Source organism: Lithobates pipiens, unplaced genomic scaffold (genome assembly GCF_037356315.1).
Source record: "Lithobates pipiens isolate NorthernLeopardFrog02 unplaced genomic scaffold, aLitPip1_a1.2 Scaffold_13, whole genome shotgun sequence".
NCBI classification, from domain to species: Eukaryota; Metazoa; Chordata; class Amphibia; order Anura; family Ranidae; genus Lithobates; species Lithobates pipiens.
Genome location: NW_027507718.1, coordinates 186,518,678 through 186,538,138, shown reverse-complemented (window position 1 = coordinate 186,538,138; position 19,461 = coordinate 186,518,678). Strand labels below are relative to the sequence as shown.

Sequence of the window (19,461 nt, the reverse complement as noted above, 5' to 3'; positions counted from 1 at the left end):
TAATATCACTCTACATAGACTATCTGGTAATCCACTAATGCGCAGGAGCGTTTGTTTTCTGCTATCAAAGTGTGTCCTCAAAAGCTTTGCCAGTGTCCAATCACCTGAAGGTGAGAGAGACAGGAAGCACCGACCTGAGTGTAGTAGTTAGATGCCCTCTTTAATGCAGGGGATTACAAACACTGACATAAGTAATTAAAAAAAAAGCTCATCTGTTGCTTAGTAAGGCTCCTCTGGTCCATCTCGCCACCATCACACTGTGTGCAGAGGCTGCAGGTGTTGTTGATGCTGTCTGCAGGCTGGATGGCATCCCTGGAAGAACCACAGGACCGGATATGACGTCACCGGAGACAGAGAGACATCCAGACAGCACAGGAAGTGAAGGGCAAACAGGAAAGGCTGGCTACACACTTGGAGCATCTGCTCCTTCTCAAGGCATTGAAATCCCTACAATGAGAAATCCTCAAATTCGTTTGGGGAAATCAAAAAGCCAACAGGACCACCCTTACATGCAGCAGAATTCAGGGAGGGTTAGAACTTCCCTATCTTTCCAAGTGATGTCAAGCCACTCAAATCAGTATTACTAACCATATGCCATTCCTATCAGGAAGTCCCAATCTAGGGGTAGATAATTTTGAAGCAGCAGATTGTGACCCAATCCCCATCAATAATCTCCACAGACTCCACCCCAAGGATAGAACAACTGTCCTGAACCAAATTCTGAAATATTCCCTTAAAAAAAATAAAAATGGGACAGTGTTAAGCATTTTCCAGGTCTTCTCAGCCCTGTATTCCCCTTATGTCATTCTTGTATAATCCTTCATTCTATCCATGAATGGTTGCTGCTTTTTGGCAATGGCCCTACATGTCGCTACTCAAATATACAATCTGATAAACAGAGGTAGAGTGAAAGTTATACAAATTTCAGCATTTTTCAATACCTTCAAATTAAACACTTCATCATTCAAAGTTCTTGCTTGTCAGATGACACCTCAATTTCATCATTTGAACAGAACAGGCATGACCTGCACTCCTGGGGAAGGATAACCCTCCTGTATGGTGTGCTCCCAGCCTCAGAGATCCTGCCTCATGTCAACACTTAGAAATCGAACAATGACCTGGGTAAGACCCTGGAAGATGCAGAATGGACCCAAATATGCACAACTATGCTCAATTAGTTTTCTAGCAGTAGAATTATCCTGTAGAGTCCTAACCAGAAGATTCCCGATGACATGTTGACCACAAAATGCACTGAGGCTGCATGCTCACCCGCAATAACGTCACTTCTGGTACTCATGGCTCTGACTTATGATGTGTTGGAACGCACGGCACAATTTGGAGGAACATTGCTTCCTACTCTGCTGGCTGTACTCTTGGTGCTGACTTATTAGTACCTTAAAATGTAAGTGCGCATATACTATTTGCTTGGATATCTGTTATAACAAACGTGTTGCGCTATGATATATATTCTGCTTCTCCCGAGCTTCATTATTACATTAATCCAAGGAGACACCTAATTTCCTGCAATTAATTTTTTACGATTTTCACTGGCCCCACAAAGTGATCTTCGAACTGCTTCTCAGCGATTACGTATCCTATATTTGTGGACCAACAAGAACGCCTTCCTTAATCTTGGCATCAGTTATTCTTGTAAACATCAGTCTCAAATAACGAAAATCTTCACCTTTCTTCTTCATGTTTTTTTTTTAATGTATTGCAACCCTCTTGCATGGCTGCTCTATTTGTACATGTACAACAGTACTTGGTATATCTGAACTGCATTCCAAGCAGCAGAGCCACTACTTTTAGATCTCCATAGATATCGTAGTTGTGCTTGGTGTACTGGATGTGCTTCAACAATTCCTTGCTTTAATATGTTTCTTTCCTGTGTGCAACATAGCCAACAGGTATTGCAAGTTGTGAAAACAGAAGATTTTAAATAAGTGTTCAGGAAACAAAATGTTTTTTGTCCAGTGACATCGATCGCCTCCTCTCTTTGTGGTCTCCACTGGCTGTATGTTATGCTTTTCTATTTTAATGCTCTAAAGTATTTAGCCTGGTTACTTAAAGTGGATATAAACCTGATTCATGAAATTTGAGCTGGGCACATATGTCTGTAGTGTTTTGTCATCTCTCTCCAACGCACTATGTCCAGTAACTGTGCCTTGCTCCGTGAAAATCTCCCAACACGAAGAGCACTTTCTAAAGGATATATGCAGATGAAGAGAGCAGATATATATGTAAAACCTATGTAGGGAGATTTGTTTCATCCCTGTGTATCATTTGAGGCTGTTCACGTCACTGGGTATAGGAGAGGGTTTACATCCACTTTAAGGCTGCAGGGTCCTCTTCATCATTACCTTTTTTCTGGGCTTGGTGGTCCATAGTAATGCAGAAAGCGGCACTGACGTGATGTCTTTTCAATTATAGACAGGTTTGATATATAGAAAAAAAATTGGGACTCAAATGCAGTGCAATATGCTGTTTTGGGGTTCCTTGAACAGAATCTACTTCATGCTTGATGATACCTGCATAGTTCCACGGCCAGCATCACTTGGCAGAACCAGCAGCGTGGAAGTGGTGTACCCTCTCCTTTTATCTCTCAGAAAAGTAAGCCTTTGATACCACCCTTTTGTTTAAAAGGGAAAAAGAAAAAAAGTCTGAAAAGCGTACTCGTTCTCTTTGTGCTGGGATGGCTAGTAGTCCTCTATAAAGTTTGAATGACATGTAGCATTATTCAACTCACTTCTGGTGAGCCCCTGGTAACAAGGACAACCACCGGGGGAAACATTATCGTGTTCGCTTGGGCTCACGCTGCAATGTTGCAGAGTTCTGGCCCTGGATTATCACATGAAATTAAAATACGGTATGCATACTAAAATAATGATACTATTTTCCAGTTAAAAAACATGAGATATTTGTAAGCATTTGGAAGGCGGTGCTTGATTAAACAAATATAACCAGGTGCTAATGATCAAAGATATACAATGTAGGTGAATCAAAGCACCTAACTGGAATATAAACTGCTAGAACAGAAACTGTAGAAGGAACACAATTGGGTAAGGAACAGCCATACTAAAAAAGGTGAGGTTTCTATTTATTATGTACATTTTGCAATTACAAAACTAAAACTACCTTCTTTATATTTTTCTGCTTTCAGATAATAATAAATTATATGCATTTAAATATATGTGTAAAAATTGAAAAACTAGTCCAGAAGTGAAATGGTTAAGACATAGGCTATGGCTGGAAGTAAGCAGTCTGTGTATATCACATCATGTTCAGAGGTTAGCCAAATATACTAATACCATTAATGAAAAATGAAAGCCAGGAAAGCATCACTTATTTATGATATTCATCACCTTGCCGGTTTGAAAAGGGACGTCAATTATCTGAAGATTTGATTGCTTCAGCAAGCTACATACTATATATAGATCACGGTTCTCTTAGACACAACTTTACCAGAGGAGACCGATACAATAAAGATTTCCGTGCAAGTTTAAAAAGTCTAGAGTTTTACTTTCTTCTCGAATGTCTAAAATACACATAAAAATAAATTTCTCTTACCTTTGAAATTTCAGATCCACACTAAGACGCCTGCATCCCTCTCTGGCAGGGCCTGAGCATCTAAATATATACAGACAGGTGCAAATCTCAGCGGGTTCGAAAATGACAACCAATCAGGGGGTAATACGAGCCATGTGGATACAACTTTCATATGTAATTAAAGCTCTGTCAGGCTGCAGAAACAAGCACAGTTTTTTTTTTAACATTAAACTGAGATTTCCAGACATACAGTAAGCTAAAAAAAAAGTCTATTCCGTTTAATCTGAAGAAGTTTTTATACAGCCCATTATTATTATTATTATTATTATTAACCACTTCCATGCTGGGCCTAGTCTGGCATTCCTCTCCTACATGTAAAAATCATCATATTTTTGCTAGAAAATTACTCAGAACCCCCAAACATTATATATGTTTTTTTAGCAGACACCCTAGGGAATAAAAATGCGCAGTATTTGTGCAACAATTTTTCAAACGTGTTTTAAAAAAAAAATGCCATGAATTAAAAAATAACAAAAAACAGTAAAGTTAGCCTATTTTTGTATAATGTGAAAGATGTTGGTACGCCAAGTAAATAGATACCCAACATGTCATGCTTTAAAATTACGCACATGGAATGGAATGGCACCAAACTTTGGTACTTAAAAATCTCCATAGGCAACGCTTTACATTTTTTTTTTTACAGGTTACCAGTTGAGTGTTACAAAGGAGGTCTAGTGCTAGAATTGTTGTGCTCGATCGCTTGATCTTTGTTTACAATCGCGGCCCAGACATGACATCATAATGCTGCGCCCGGGCCTCCAGTGGTGGCGGATTCTTTCTCCGGGTCCCTGATGGCACAGAGGAGCCCGGAGAAGCACTGGAACGGCCGCTATGATCATTTTTATGGTGCACAGAATCATCAGCTCTAAAAGATGATACCTGAATGATGCCTGTAGCTGCAGGCATCATTCAGATATCCCCACTGAAAGTCAGACGTCATATGATGTCCTTGGGCTGAAAGTGGTTAATAATAATTCTGATAAAATCCAATTTAGTGTTGACATATTATCACAAATTTTTATGTGTCATTTTATCACAAACAGGCACAGAAAAGATACATTGTCAGTTACAAGCAACATATCCAAAGTAAGTACAATGTTCAAGTAATGCAGAATAAACGTAATCACAAAGAGCGCGTAAAGTACAGAACAACAATAGTTTCCCAAACCCAGGACAATTAGGGATGCTGCACAAAAAAGGAAGGGTATATGCAAATGAAAGCAAAAAACTAGGGTAGGAGAATGGGTGGGGAAAGGTTAAGGAAAAGGAATAGCTTAGATAGGGTGAGGGGAAAGAAATACGTTAGATAGGTTGAGGGGGAAGGGGGGGGGCAGTCAAAAAGTTAAGTCAGAGAATCCTCACAGAAGTTAGGAGGAAGATAGAACTCAACCCATGGTTCCCGAATCTTTTTACATGGTGTTGGAACATGACCTGAGAAGCATGGTGCTTGACTCTTGCAAAGGCTAATGCAAAATGATTTCCAAGGCCTAGCTATAACCTTTTTAGCCCAAGTCAAAATATAGGTAATCAGCTTAAAGTAGAAGCTGGTGCAGGTGCCTGTTTTTTTTTTTTTGTTAAGCAATGCTTCATATGGATCTTTAGGAAATGAAGCACTGTGTATAGCATTTGGTAGACTCTGGTCCAGAAATGTTTGCCCTTCTGGTAGTCCCAACAGATGGGTCCATGAGCACCATGAAGGATTGTCCATAGAGATACAGCTGAAGTTCAAGACCCACACCAGCGCCAAGAATTATTTTTCTATGGCTGCATACCTCACCTCCCGGGGTAGTAGCTTGTGACTGATGTAGGCAACAGGGTGCTCACTGCCATTGGCTCCTACCTGGCTTAGCATTGCTCCCAACCCAAAGGTAGAAGCATCTGTATGTACACAAAAACGTGTTTGGACCACAGGAGCTGGCGTGGAAGAGTCTTTCTGGTCAAGTTAGTTAGGGGTTTAGCTATCGTGCTATAGTCCGGAACAAACCTCCTATAGAATCCTGCAGTGCCTAGGAACGCCAAGACCTGGGTTTTCGATCGGGGGGGTGGGCCAGTTGGCAGTGAACTCTACTTTAGCTGGTTCAGGATGATGTTGCCCACAACCTACCCGATGCCTGAGGTACTGAACCTCAGACATACCTATGCTACATTTTTCTGGCTTTAATGTTAGCCCCCGCAGTCCTTATGCGGTCTAACACAGTACCCAGGTGGAGTAGATGTTCCTCCCAGATATCTCTGTAGATCGCAGTGTCATCCAGTTGTGCACAAGCATAATCCTGAAGGCCATCGAGGAGTTGATCTACCATCCTCTGGAATGTCGCCGGAGCATTTTTTTATTACAAATGGCTTGACCTCAGACTGGTACAAGCCAAAAGGGGTGATGAATGCTGACTTTGGAACAGATTCCGGGTCCAGAGGAATCTGCCAGTACCCTTTGCATAAGTCAAGGGTAGTTAGGAAATTACCTCGGATGATGCGGTCTAACAGTTAATCGACCCGGGGCATGGGGTGCAGGCGTCAGTCGTTGTGCAGTCGTTTAGTCGGCAGTAATCTACACAGTAGTACCATTCCGCTTTGGCACTAACACTACTGGGGATGCCCTGGGGCTTTTGGAGGACTCGATGACTCCTAAATCGAGCATGTCCTTTATCTCCTGCCTCATACCTTCTCTCACTGACTCAAGTACCCGGTAAGCCGCCTGCCGGATAGGTGGCTGTCCCAGAGTTTCCACTCGGTGCACTGCCATAGTAGTGTATCCAGGCTTGGTGTAAAACATGTCCTGACGCTGCTTAAGGACCAACCTGGCCTAATCCTGCTGCTCCAGCCCTAGCTGCTCGTCTAACCTCAATGACTCTACACCTGTTCTACATCTCTCACTGGTAGCTCTGGCAGGGGAAGGTTCTCGGAATCCTCCCTGGCTGGAGAACATATGGCAGTTATCTCCTCAGGCCTCTCTTGGTACGCTTTGAGCATGTTCACATGGAAGGTCCGCCAGACTCTTTCATCTGAGAACTTAGCTCTCAGATAGGTAGTGTCACATATTTGCTGCACTAACTTGTAGGTTTCCTGCCAAGAGCCCTGTAATTTGTCCGACTTGGTAGGCTTGAGGGCAAGAACTTCCTGCTCTAAAGCCAAGTTGTGATTCTGGGTGGTACGATCATACCACCGCTTTTGCCGCACCTGTGTGGTATGAAGCTTCTCCCATACGGTGTCCGTGAGTTCCTTCAGCCGGTCCCTGAGAGCTAGTACGTTCCCTACCACAGAGGTTTTTTTCAGCCCCTACACCTCCTTCCCAATGGGCTCTAAGTAGATCTAGTGGCCCCCATCATCCGTCTCCCATACAATAACGCAAATGGGGAGAACCCCCGTAGATTCCTGCGGCACTTCCCTGTACGCGAACAGGAGGTGTGGCAGAAATTTCTCCCAATCCCAGTGAGAAGTTGCGAATGTCTGCAGTATTTGCTTCAGTGTTCCACTGACCCGCTTACATAGTCCGTTAGTCTGGGGGTGGTAGGAAGAGTTGTGTATAGGCTTAATTCCACAGAGCTTCCACAACTGCCTAGTTAGGTCCACAGTAAACTGAGTCCCTTGGTCTGAGATAATCTCCTGAGGGAAACCCACCCTGGAAAAGATCCGGAGCAGGGCCTCCACTACTGTCTCTGCATGGATGTTTGTCAGAGGAACTGCCTCCGGGTAACAAGTAGCATAATCCACCACCATCAAGATATATCTCTTACCAGAGGGACTGGGTCTGGGTAACGGTCCTACCAGGTCTACTGCTATCCGGCTAAAGGGCTCAGCTATGATTGGTAGGGGGTACAAAGGAGCTTTCAATTGGTCGCCCTTCTTTCCCACACACTGGCAAGTATCACAGGTACGACAATACTATCTAATATCCCCAGTTATTGTTGGCCAGAAGAATAGCGGAGTCAAATGGTGAATGGTTTTGGTCACTCCAAAGTGACCAGTTAGGGAAATGTCATGTCCAATGCTAAGCAGGTCACGCCGATATTTCTGCGGCACGACCAGCTGTCGCTTGAGCACCAGATGATGTCCCTTCCCTTCGGTCACCCAATAAAGTAATTCCCGATCCCACTCTATCTGTTCCCTTTTTAATCCCCCGGGGTCCATCCTTGCCCTCTCCCGGTAACCAGCTGTTGGGTCAGATAGTAGTTCCCGGGTAAAGTCAGTCAGGGTAGCCCAGGTAAAGGGCAGGTACAGTCTGGTCAGGGTTGGGGAAGTTAGGCCTCACCTGGGTCCCATCATTGAGTGCCTCCTCCGCTTGCTTGCTTGCTGCTGGGTGGTCATAGGGAAGGCTTCTGACGATAAATCCACATGGTAAGATGAAGAAAGATGTTCCATATAATTTCCAAGTAGAAGATCTGTGGGTATATCTTTCATAACTCCAACTTCCATGTCTCTGTATCCCGAGCCCCAATCCATATGCACTTGGTAGTAGGGGTGCGTAAAACTTTGCCTCCAGCCACTCCACTCGCACAGCTATGGACCACCCGGTTTTCCCAGTAGTTGTAACCATCCAGGGTTCCACCAAAGTAAAGTAGCTCTGCTGTCCCTGAGTCCTTGGGCAGGTCGCCCATTCACTCATACGGCCTATTGGTGATGCCTGTGGTTGTCAACGGCATCAGCTTGTATTGTGTTCACCTCATGGAGTAGCCCAAATTCCTCTTCACCCCAGCCATTTGAGGTAGATGGTGAGGTGGCTTCCAGGTAACGAGCTGCTGCTCAGGCTGGGACAGGGGCAGCACGGTTCCATGAAGTGGCGTTGACATTCCGAGGACAGTTATTTCTTGGACCTACAGGTAAGCCTTAATCCAAGCTTACCTGTAGGTCTAAGTGGTTTGTAAGGGTTTACAACCACTTTAAGGCTCCACCTAGGCGGCTCAGCCGTCGGGCGATTAGCACCTGTTAACTTCTCTTGTGTGTCCGCCAATGGGAGACATTCAGACGGGGGTGGCGTGCCACGTAAACGCAGCGCGATGTCAACATGTGGAGATAGTGCGTCCTCCCATCCCACTTCTGAAAGGGGCGGTGATGGGGAGGGGAAGGGCGTGCTGCACACCACAATGTTCGGATCAGGACCGAGACAAACAAATCGGCAACGCCAATAACGCACATACAGATGCACGATGCAGACATAGGACAGTAGCACGATTTCCAGTGAAACTGTGATGCAACTTTACACTCTCTGGTACTCAATCAAAATCACATTAAAAGTAGTGCAAGAACCATTTCAAAGTCCTTGAGACATTAAAGCATTTGTTATCCCATTTCATATTCCCGATTTGTGCCTGCTGTATCATTTACTTGTATGAGAAAGTATCCTTTTTTTTTTTTGTATTGATTGCTTTTTGTGAAATCCCTGGTGCTCCCGCCAGTCCTTCTGCTTTCCTATTGAAAACTGAACACACTAAGCAGAATAACATATTGTGGTCAGTTCTCTAGCTATGTGTGTTCTCCTCCAATGATCAGACTTATTCTGACACGCCCCTGCTGCACAGCCATTCACTGGGAAGCTCAGTGTACTGCTGCTTCTCCTCCCCCCAGCTCTTATGCAACTGAGAACAGAGGGAATGTGATCATTTATTCATTTGTCCAAAGCTGCATGACAAATCGAACTAGTGTAAACCTGCATAGTAACATGCAGGTTTGATCTGATTGCCAAATGAGATTTTTCTTTTTAATTTTTGTCATTCTTCATGTTTGTTTATGCCCCAAGTAGACAGAGCTGTCGCTGGCATTACTTTTAGGAAATATTAATCGACTGTACAAATTGAGATGACTGGTATGACTGGATAGGACTTTAGGAAGATAACGATACACATATCTACTGGTCTACTGCCCAATCTGGTTTAGCATGTGAAGATCATGTCACCTCTAGTAGTAACCTTTGCTTATATTTAGCTATATGCTTCCACTGTACCATAGCAAAAAAATAAAAATAAAAAGTGCTTTTACTTCAGCATTTAATTACGGAAAAAGCTTTGTGTCAAAACCCAGTTCTAGCTGGATTTTCTGTGTACAAGAGATTTAGGATTAATAGCCAAAGAGAAAAAAAAAAAACAGTCAGCTAACAAACCAGTTTTTTTCTAGAAAACTCCTGCTGGGAGAAAAGGATCTAGGCTACATATGAGATATGTACCGCAATTGTTTAAGTCCTTTGGCAAATGACCGGTGTTATAAACAACAAAACCTGTGCATTTTACTGCATGCACCCAGGTTTGTACACATTTAGAGACATGCATGCACCATATGGTGCCTCTTTCCAAGGGTAACTCCACTTTCGTGGGGGGGGGGGGGGGGGAAGTAGCAAATAAAGAAAAAAATAATACAGCATATACAATTGTGATACAAGTCATATTGTAATTGAATATTATTAAAAAAATCACATTTCCTTTTCAATCTGCAGCTGCTGTAGTTTTCTGAAAATGCAATGCAATATGGCCACCTGAAGGTGTTCTGTACACAGAAAAATTGGTGAGCCAATCACCACAAGCAGGAGTACAACTCCCCAGAAACATCATTTCCTGCTTGTGGTGATTAGACATGGGCGCGGTCAAAAAATTAGTTTTGTTTCATTCCATATGAAAAAAATTGTATTTCGTAATTTTTGTACGAAATTTAATTCAGATTCGTATGAAATATACAAATTTGTTAGATTCGTACACTTTTCGTTAAAATAACAAAAGTTCGTTATGATGAATTTATCATTGAGGGGCTCCCACCATCCCTGTGCTGTGCTGACTTCTTGGGTTTTTAACTTTTAGGTTTTTTAACTTTTCGTAACAATTAGGAATATTCCTTATGATGAATTTATCATGATGAGGGGTTCCCACCATTCCTGTGCTGTGCTGACTTCCTCTGATGAACAAAACACCAGCCATGTTTCTGTTAATTTGGATCCGAAATTTATTAACTAAATTTCGTATTTTGTATGAAATTCATAAGCATAGAAATTCCCATAGGATTCCCACCATCCATGTGCTGAGTTCCCAGGTCTGTACACCTGCTGTGTGTCAATTATGAGGGGTTCTCACCATCCCTGTGCTGAGTTCCCGGGTCTGAGTGTACACCCGCTGTGCCCATTATGAGGGGTTCCCACCATCCTGTGCTGTGCCGACTTCCTCTGATTGTTGAACAAAACACCAGTCATGTTTCTGTTCATTTGGGTCCGAAATTCGTTAATGCAATTTTGTATTTAGTATGAAATTCGTAAGCATAGAAATTCCCATAGGGTTCCCACCATCCTTGTGCTGACTTCCTGGGGTTTTAACTTTTAGGTTCATTAACTTTTCGTAACAATTATGAATTTTCGTTATGATGAATTTATCATTATAAGGGGTTCCTACCATCCCTGTGCTGTACTGACTTCCTGGGTTTTTAACTTTTAGGTTTGTTAACTTTTCGTTAATTACGAATTCTCGTTATGAATTTGGATCCGAAATTCGTAAACGAAATTTCGTATTTCGTATGGAATTCGTATGCATAAAAATTCGGATTTCGGATTCGTACGAATTTTCGGAAATTCGTACGAATTTTCGTTTCGTACGAAACAAATCGCACATATCTAGTGGTGATTGGCTCACCAATTTTCCCAGAAGTCTGCCTAAGATACAAGTCAGATTCCAGGCATCGCCTGCAACAAAAATGTAATTTTTCGGTGAGATGTTTCCAATAGGAACACATCTAAAAGGGATGCAGGCCCAGCAATTTTCCTCATTAGTGCCCTGCAGCTGCTGCAGCTGGTTGATAATGATGAAACCACTCCCATTAGACCCACTCGGCACAGAGGAACAAACAGTGATTTCATCAGAATAACAAAAAGGTAGGAATCTGCAACAAAGTTTGTTATAATCCTTGTAATGTATATAGATCACCAAGAGGGGAATGTTTTTTTCGCAACAAAAGTGGAGTTACACTTTAAGCCCCGTACACACGTGCAAAATGTCGGGAGACATTGGCCAGTTAAAAAAAAAAAAAAAACAGCCGACATCCTGCCCCTGTGTATGTCTGTTTGACAGAAGCTGGTCGTTCCCGATCAGCGTTCTCAGCCAATGGCAGAGAGCACTGATTGGAGTGTTCTGGCGGGGGGGTTAGGGGTTTGTCAGAATACAACAGCTTAGCAGGGAAGATCACAGAACTAACCTTGCATGGCTAGCACAGTGTCTCCAGGGTTAGGTTTGATAAGTTAAATATAATCAAACAGGTTAAAAATGCAGTGATAAGAGCTGGCTATTTGTCCGATACACTAGCATTTTAACACTAGCATCCTGAATTATTGAGTGAGAAATGTCATAATGTCCCCTAACTCAGAGGATCAGTTGAACTGTCTAATCCCCGAACATTATCAAATTGGAAAAAACAGAAAGGATAAAAGGAGGAGAGACACCTGGGTCCCATAGATAGTAATTCGAGGATAACGATATCCTATTTTTATGGGCGAGCGCGATACAGAGTACCGATACTTAGCGGTGTGATTTGCGTCCATACAAGAACTGTATGAGGTTTGAACAGGAATACGGTGTGATTCCTATCCAAATTGCATGCGTTTTCCCCACTGCTCCAATGGTACCCGGGCTTGTCATATCGATTTTGAGTTCACACAGGAGGGGGGAATCCTCCCTGCATGAAGGGTTCCACCAGCTCGGAGGTTTCCCACACCACTTCTGTGTGAACTTTACTATGACAAGCCTGGGTTCACACAGGAGCAAAGCGAAAAACCACATGTGATTTGGACAGGAATCCTACTGCATTCCTGTTCAAATCACATGCAATTTTTTGCAGTGCAATTTGTGCCCATTCATTTTGTATGGACAAAAATCACACTACAAAGTATCGGCTTTTGGTATTAGGAGCATTTTCACGAGTACAAGTATGAGCACCGACTTCCTATTAGAGAGTGGCTGTGTTTCTTCTCCATGGTCCCGCTGTATGTAGGAGTGACCTTCTCTTGCTCACTCTTGACTAAGCACTATGGCAGGGCTCAAAATTTCATGTCCTGAGCTACTAGCCAGGCAGCCTCAAGGGTTACGCGCCACCAGTTGCCCCACTCAAACTCTACCTTGCCCCACCCCTAAACAGGCCCTCAAATTATCTCATGAAATGTTTTATGCAGAATTAAGATACAAAAATAAATATTAACAACAACTTTATCAGCGTCCATTAATGCAGCCTCACCTGTGCTCATAATTGCAGGCTCACCTGTGTCCACCATTGCAGCCTCACCTGTGCCCACCATTGCAGCCTCACCTGCGCCCACCATTGCAGCCTCACCTGCGCCCACCATTGCAGCCTCACCTGCGCCCACCATTGCAGCCTCACCTGCGCCCACTGCCCACTACTGCAGGCACACTGTGCCCACCATTGCAGCCTCGCCTGGGCAGAGGAAGATAGAGGGCGGCCGGATCATGACTGGAGGAAGAGGAGAGACAGGGGATCACACAGTGCGAATAGCACGCTGTTACAGCTTACATTACAATTGCCTTCGCTACGCTTACCGTCATATACAGCCCCGCCTCCTCCTAACCCCGCACCTGTGATAGACAGAATGCATCTCAGCATTGGACCCTTGTTCTGTCTATCACAAGCGCAGGGTTAGCAGGAAGCGGGCTGTGTGTGACGTCGAGCAGAGCGGAGGCAATTGTAATATAAGCTGTAACAGCGTGCTATCCGTGCTCTGTGATCCCACGCCTCTCCTTTTCCTCCATGCTCTCTTCCCCCAGGGTGATCCCAGGGATAACGGCTCCCGATCAACCCTGCCCACCGGCGGTGCTCCCCACCCCCTGCTCCCAGGCAGCCCAGCTCCTCGCCGTCCCTAATTTTTCACTCACAAAATGAGAGTAGGAGAGTGGAAAATTTGAGGGCTGGACTATGGGATTGTGTGCATAGAGCAGTACACATGACCACAACCAACCTGCACAGCTTGTCCTAAACAAAGGGAAGTAAAAAAAGGGAAAGGAGAGGTATGGGAGCACACAGAGAATGTTAAAAGAGGCAGAAAAATACAGAAGGAAATTATTTAGTAGAAATTGTATTACTAAGCCATTAAGTGCATATGCATGAAATATTTTTGGAGAATATGGATATTGTTTACTGTCACTTTAAGTCCTGTTACCAAGCATTGTATTCTCTTGTTATAGTTTGTAAAGCCTATATTTTTTTTTCTTTAATAAAAAATATTTAATAAGAAAACGAAGGCTTTATGTACACTTGAACTACTTTGACAGCCAGCGATCAAAACGTTCCTATCTGAGGTTAGGGGAGGTTGAACCTCCTCTAACCTCAGCAGCTCCTATACACCTATGTGTACATGGACACATAGGCTTTTATGGAGTTGAGTTTAGGAGCCTTGGCAAAAAAACTACATAAGCTCCTTAACCACTTTGTACCCACGTTATAGCCGAAAGATGGCTACAGCACAGAGCTCAATTGCCAGGAGGGCGTCCATGGATGTCCTCCTGTTTATTTCCCCTCTGCGCGCCACCGCGGGCTTGCATCAGGGAAATTCTGTGTTGGCCATGTTCCTTGGACACAGCCAATCACAGATCCTGCTAAATGGCTAATCACAGCGGCCATTTAGCACTCGATTGGAGCTTCCAATGAGAGATGATCTCAAGTGTAAACATATGAGATCATCTCTTTTTGCTGGTCTCCCTCCTCACACAGAGACCGCGTGTGAGGAGCGAGAGCAACCTGTGCTGCAGCGTCAGCGAGTGCCAACTGTTTACATTGAAAACACAGTATAAATCAGCCCAAATAGTGCCCATACAATGCCACATCAGTGCCATAGGTGCTTATCACTGTTAGTGACACAGTTCCATTAGGCATCAGTGCCATCTGTCATCAGTGCCACCTATCTGTGTCACCTGCCACATCAGTGCCACGTATCAGTGCCATCTGTCAGTGTCACGTGTCATCAGTGCCACGTATCAGTGCCCATCTGTCACCAGTGCCATCTGACAGTGTCACGTGTCATCAGTGCCATGTATCAGTGCCATCTGTCAGTGCCACCTGTCAGTGTCCCCTGCCACATCAGTGCCACCTGTCGTTGTCACCTGACACATCAGTACCTCGTTTTATCAGTGCCGCATATCTGTGCCCTTTGTCACCACCAAGAATGTCTAAAAGATTATTTTCAGCAGAGGAGGCATATAATATTCTTGCGGCCGACGAGAGCAACGGGGAGCTCTCCCCTTAGGATTCCTCATCATATTCAGATTCTGAGTCTGACGTGGACTATGAGCCTGTCCTAAGCAGTGTGACACTGACAGCCTCAAGAGGATGAAAGTCTGCCCACCAGACGAAGGCGATCTGATGAGGAGGCAGTGGCATCAACCAGCACCGCATTGCCATCCATCAGCACCACAGTGCCATCCACCAGCACTGCAGTACCTCAGCAAAGGCCACCTCAGTCACACAGGGTTAGGTCCAATGCCAGCCTTCCCTATTCCCTTCAGAACCCCTTGTGGCTTCCTCCTAATTCAGAAGAAGCAATCATTCCCCCTTTCACTGCCCAGCCATGAGTCCAGGTGGACATAGAACAATTTTCCACAATTGATTTTTTCTATTTAATTTTTACTGAGGACATGCTAGAATCAATGTGGCCCAGTGCAACCTGTATGCACGACAATTCATAGTATGTAACCCAATGTCCTATTATGCCCGTCTCTACGAGTGGAGAGCCCTAACAGTGGAGGAGTTAAAAAAAAATGTGGGCTTTACATTCTGTATGGGACTAACCAAAAAAAATGTATTACGTTCGTATTGATCTACCCTCCCCATCCACCCCATGCCCATCTTTTCTTCAGTAATGCCCAGAACCAGATATCTCATGATTATGAGATTCCTACACTACAATGATAATACTAAGTGCCCTCCCTGAAATGACCCAAATTTTGACAAGCTTTATAAAATTCGGCCACTAAATTATTTTTCTGAAATTTTCCCCCAGCTGTTTACCCCAGACCAACACATATGGGTGGATGAGTCCCTTGTCAAATTTTCTGGCAGGCTGGGCATAAAACTATTTATTCCCACCAAAAGGGCCCGCTATGGGGTGAAGCTTTATAAATTGTGCGACCAAGCCACAGGGTATACCTATGCTTTCATGGTATATGAAGGGAAGGACACCCAGCTGCATCCCCCTAATTGCCCAGACTACATCGGATCAAGCGGGAAAGTCATTTGGAAACTCATAAACCCACTCCTGGAGAAAGACTACCATTTGTATGTAGGCAGCTTTTATACTACTTTGCCCCTGTTCTGCAACCTTCCAAGAAAGAACACTCCAGTATGTGGCACCGTAAGGAAGAACCAAAAGGGCTTGCCTCAAAGCCTTGTCAAGAAGAAGCTAAGAAGAGGGGAGATGGCGAGTTTACGGAATGAGGAAATTCTGGCTGTGAAGTAGAGGGACAGAAGGGGTGTCTACGTGCTTTCATCGATCCACAACAATACATTCGTTGAGATCACCAGGAGGACATGTTTTCATGAATACAATATGTTCATGGGTGGTGTCAACTTCACTGACCAAATGCTCGATCCCTACCTTACCACAAGACGAACATGCCATTGGTATAAAAAAGTTTCAATTTATTTGTTTAATTTGACCATATACAACAGCTATGTTATCTATCACAAATCTACTGAAAGCCCCAAATCCTTCCTTGTCTACCAGGAGGAAATCACCACTGCCCTTGTATTTCCGAATGGCCCACCAGAAACCATTCAATCCGATGTAATTACCAGTTTCTCCGAATGCCACTTTCCCGAAAAAAACCCTCCCAGACAAACAGGCAGAAAACGTCAGAAAAAATACCATTGTGCATTAGAGGAGGAGTTAGAAGAGACACCACTTTTTATTGTCCCCAATGTCCTTCCCAACCAGGCCTATGCATAGTTGACGGTTTCCGCCGTTACCATACTTCACTAAATTATTAATGAAGTATGCTAAACATAACCCTCACTTCCTGCCATTTACATTCACATCCCTTATGCCTTTACTTGCTCTGTAACTGACCCTGGCTTGTTATTCAACCACGCTTCTGCCTACCGATTCTGTTCATATCTCTGCCTAATCTGGAACTGACCCTGGACTGTTTGACCATGCCTCTTGCCTGGCTCTTTGAATGATCTTGTAGCCTGCTACTGGACTAGTGGGATTCATAACACAGGGGTCTCACATAAGTGAGGGGCTCCAGAATTGTTTTTCTGGATGAAGAAAACATTTTTTTTGTTTTCTCATTCCTAGATTAGGGTCTGGAGACTCAGAGGCTTTAAAGAGATTTTGGGTGTGTCTGCCGCCTGTAGGACCTATGCCATCATGCTTCTGCCTGTCGCATGAACTGACCACACCACATGGACCATGTTCCAGGACCAATATTTTGTCACTGCTGACAATCTTTGCCTGCACTGGCCCTGGACGGTATATGGACAGTATCCCTGTCTGCTGCCTGTACCGACTATGGATAGTGTTCCTGCCTGTTGCCTGGACAATTGCGTTCGCTTTTGCTGACCAAGTCCCTGCTTGCTGCCTGGACCAGTGCTATCCTCCTGTGGACAACTGAGCTACTAAAACCACAGGTAATCTTTTGTTTACACTTAGCTCAGCAGAATGTATTTTGGGATGTAATTCTTGCTATGTGTATGCTTTGTGTCCCTAGAACACCAGACGGTGTTCCTTGTATGTGGCCAGGCTGTGTAAAAGTCTCACACATGTGGTATCGCCATACTCAGGAGGAGTAGCAGAATGTATTTTGGGGTGTAATTTTTGCTATGTACATGCTATGTGTTGGAAATATCTTATAAATGGACAACTTTGTGTAAAAAAAAAATGCATTTTTCATTTTTTTACACACATTTTGCAAAAACTTCTGGAAAGAAATAAACCGTTCAAAAAACTCATTATGCATCATAGATTATACATTGGGGTGTTAGCTTTCCAAAATGGGGTAATTTTGTGGGCATTTCCATTGTCCTGGTGCTCCAGGGCCTTCAAAAGTGTAATAGGTGGTTGAGAAATGAGATGTGTAATTTATACCCCTAAAACCCTTGAAGGTGCTATTTCAATATATGGCCTCTGTATGTGACCAGGCTGTGTAAAAGTCTCACACACCTGGTATCGTCATACTCAGGAGGAGTAGCATAATGTATCTTGGGGTGTAATTTTTTCTATGTAAATGCTATGTGTTGGAAATATCTTAAAAAATGGACAACTTTGTGTAAAAAAAAAAAAAAGTGTATTCATTTTTTCCCTACATTTTCCAAAAACTTCTGGAAAAAAATTAACAGTTCAAAAGACTCATTATGTCTCACTGATTGTATGTTGGGGTGTTAGATTTCCAAAATGGGCAAATTTTTGTGGGCATTTCCATTGTCCCGGTGCTCTAGGGCCTTCAAAAGTGTAATGTGTCATTTATGCTCCTAGAACACCTGATGGTGCTCCCTGCATGTTGGCCCTCTCTATGTGGCTAGGCCATCAAACAGTCCCACACATGTGGTATCGCCATACTTAGGAGGAGTAGCAAAATGTATTTCAGGGCGTCATTTGTGGTATACACATGCCATGTGAGAGAAATAACCTATTAGAATGTCAATTTGTGGGGAAAAAAATATTCATTTTGCAAAGAATTGTGTGAAAAAAAAAATTAGAACATCAAAAACCTCACCATGCACTAGAGGTCAACCGATATATCGGCCGGCCGATATATCGGCCGATATTTGCAGTTTTTTAATTAATCGGCATCGGTCGATTGTGCTGATAAAAAGCCGATTTAGAACAGCGGGACTTTGAAATGACTTCTGTAATAGAAGTCAGTGTAAGTTGCCTGAGTCTATATAGAGACTTCCGCGCTCTATGGAAAAGATAGGAGAGGGCGAGAATAGCAAATGAAAAAAAGCAGCAATCACTAAATGAGTTGTCTCTCACTGGTAAAGGTAATTGAATAAAGATGTGATGCGCTAATTACAAAACATTCAAATAGCCACAACAAAACTAAAAATGTGCAATTATAGAGCTATATAAAGTGCAACCGTGCATAGATCAATCAGAGAATATCCCTATACATATATGTCAATGAGTTAAAAAACCATGCCGGTGATTGATAAGTGAAAAAAAACACAGAAAAACACATAAATGTTTAACGTAAAAAATAAGATATAAGATATATGCACGTGTTCAGCGTGTAATATATATATACAAAGAAAAATAAATAAATATTAAATCGTGATTTGTGTAAAATGTCCCATACACAATCAAATCAAAACGTGCAATTCGGTAAGCACACTCAATTAAACGTGCAATGTGCTGGGTAATAAGTCCATTCGTGGTGATCCGTGCAGGTGGTGTGAATGCTATATAATTACCTCACTGCTGTGGGTAACACAGCAAAAATAGTAATGGACACAAATTTTAAACGTGCAATTCAGTAGGCACACGAGATTAAACGTGCAACGTGCTGGGTGATAGATCCGTCCGTGCGGATAGTGATCACTATCCGCACGGACCATCACGGACGGATCTATCACCCAGCACGTTGCACGTTTAATCTCGTGTGCCTACTGAATTGCACGTTTAAAATTTGTGTCCATTACTATTTTTGCTGTGTTACCCACAGCAGTGAGGTAATTATATAGCATTCACACCACCTGCACGGATCACCACGAATGGACTTATTACCCAGCACATTGCACGTTTAGTGTGCTTACCGAATTGCAAGTTGCCTGAGTCGTCATAGAAACGTCTTTCCTTCTCTCTGGGCAGTCTGCCAAGAAAAGAACAAAAAGATACAATGTTTACACTTGAATGAATGAAGTCATCTCCATGTGTAGAAGTTCTCAGTTTAA

General features: G+C 43.3%; 1 protein-coding gene across 1 annotated transcript in view; it reads right to left on the bottom strand.

The window, feature by feature from the left end:
* The window catches only part of JSRP1 (junctional sarcoplasmic reticulum protein 1), a 161,377-nt gene that overhangs the window by 66,701 nt on the left and 75,215 nt on the right, over nt 1–19,461 (bottom strand). The window contains exon 3 of the mRNA XM_077475970.1: nt 3,568–3,740. The gene's annotated coding sequence lies outside the window, so the exon portion shown is untranslated. The remainder of the gene's footprint in view (nt 1–3,567; nt 3,741–19,461) is intronic.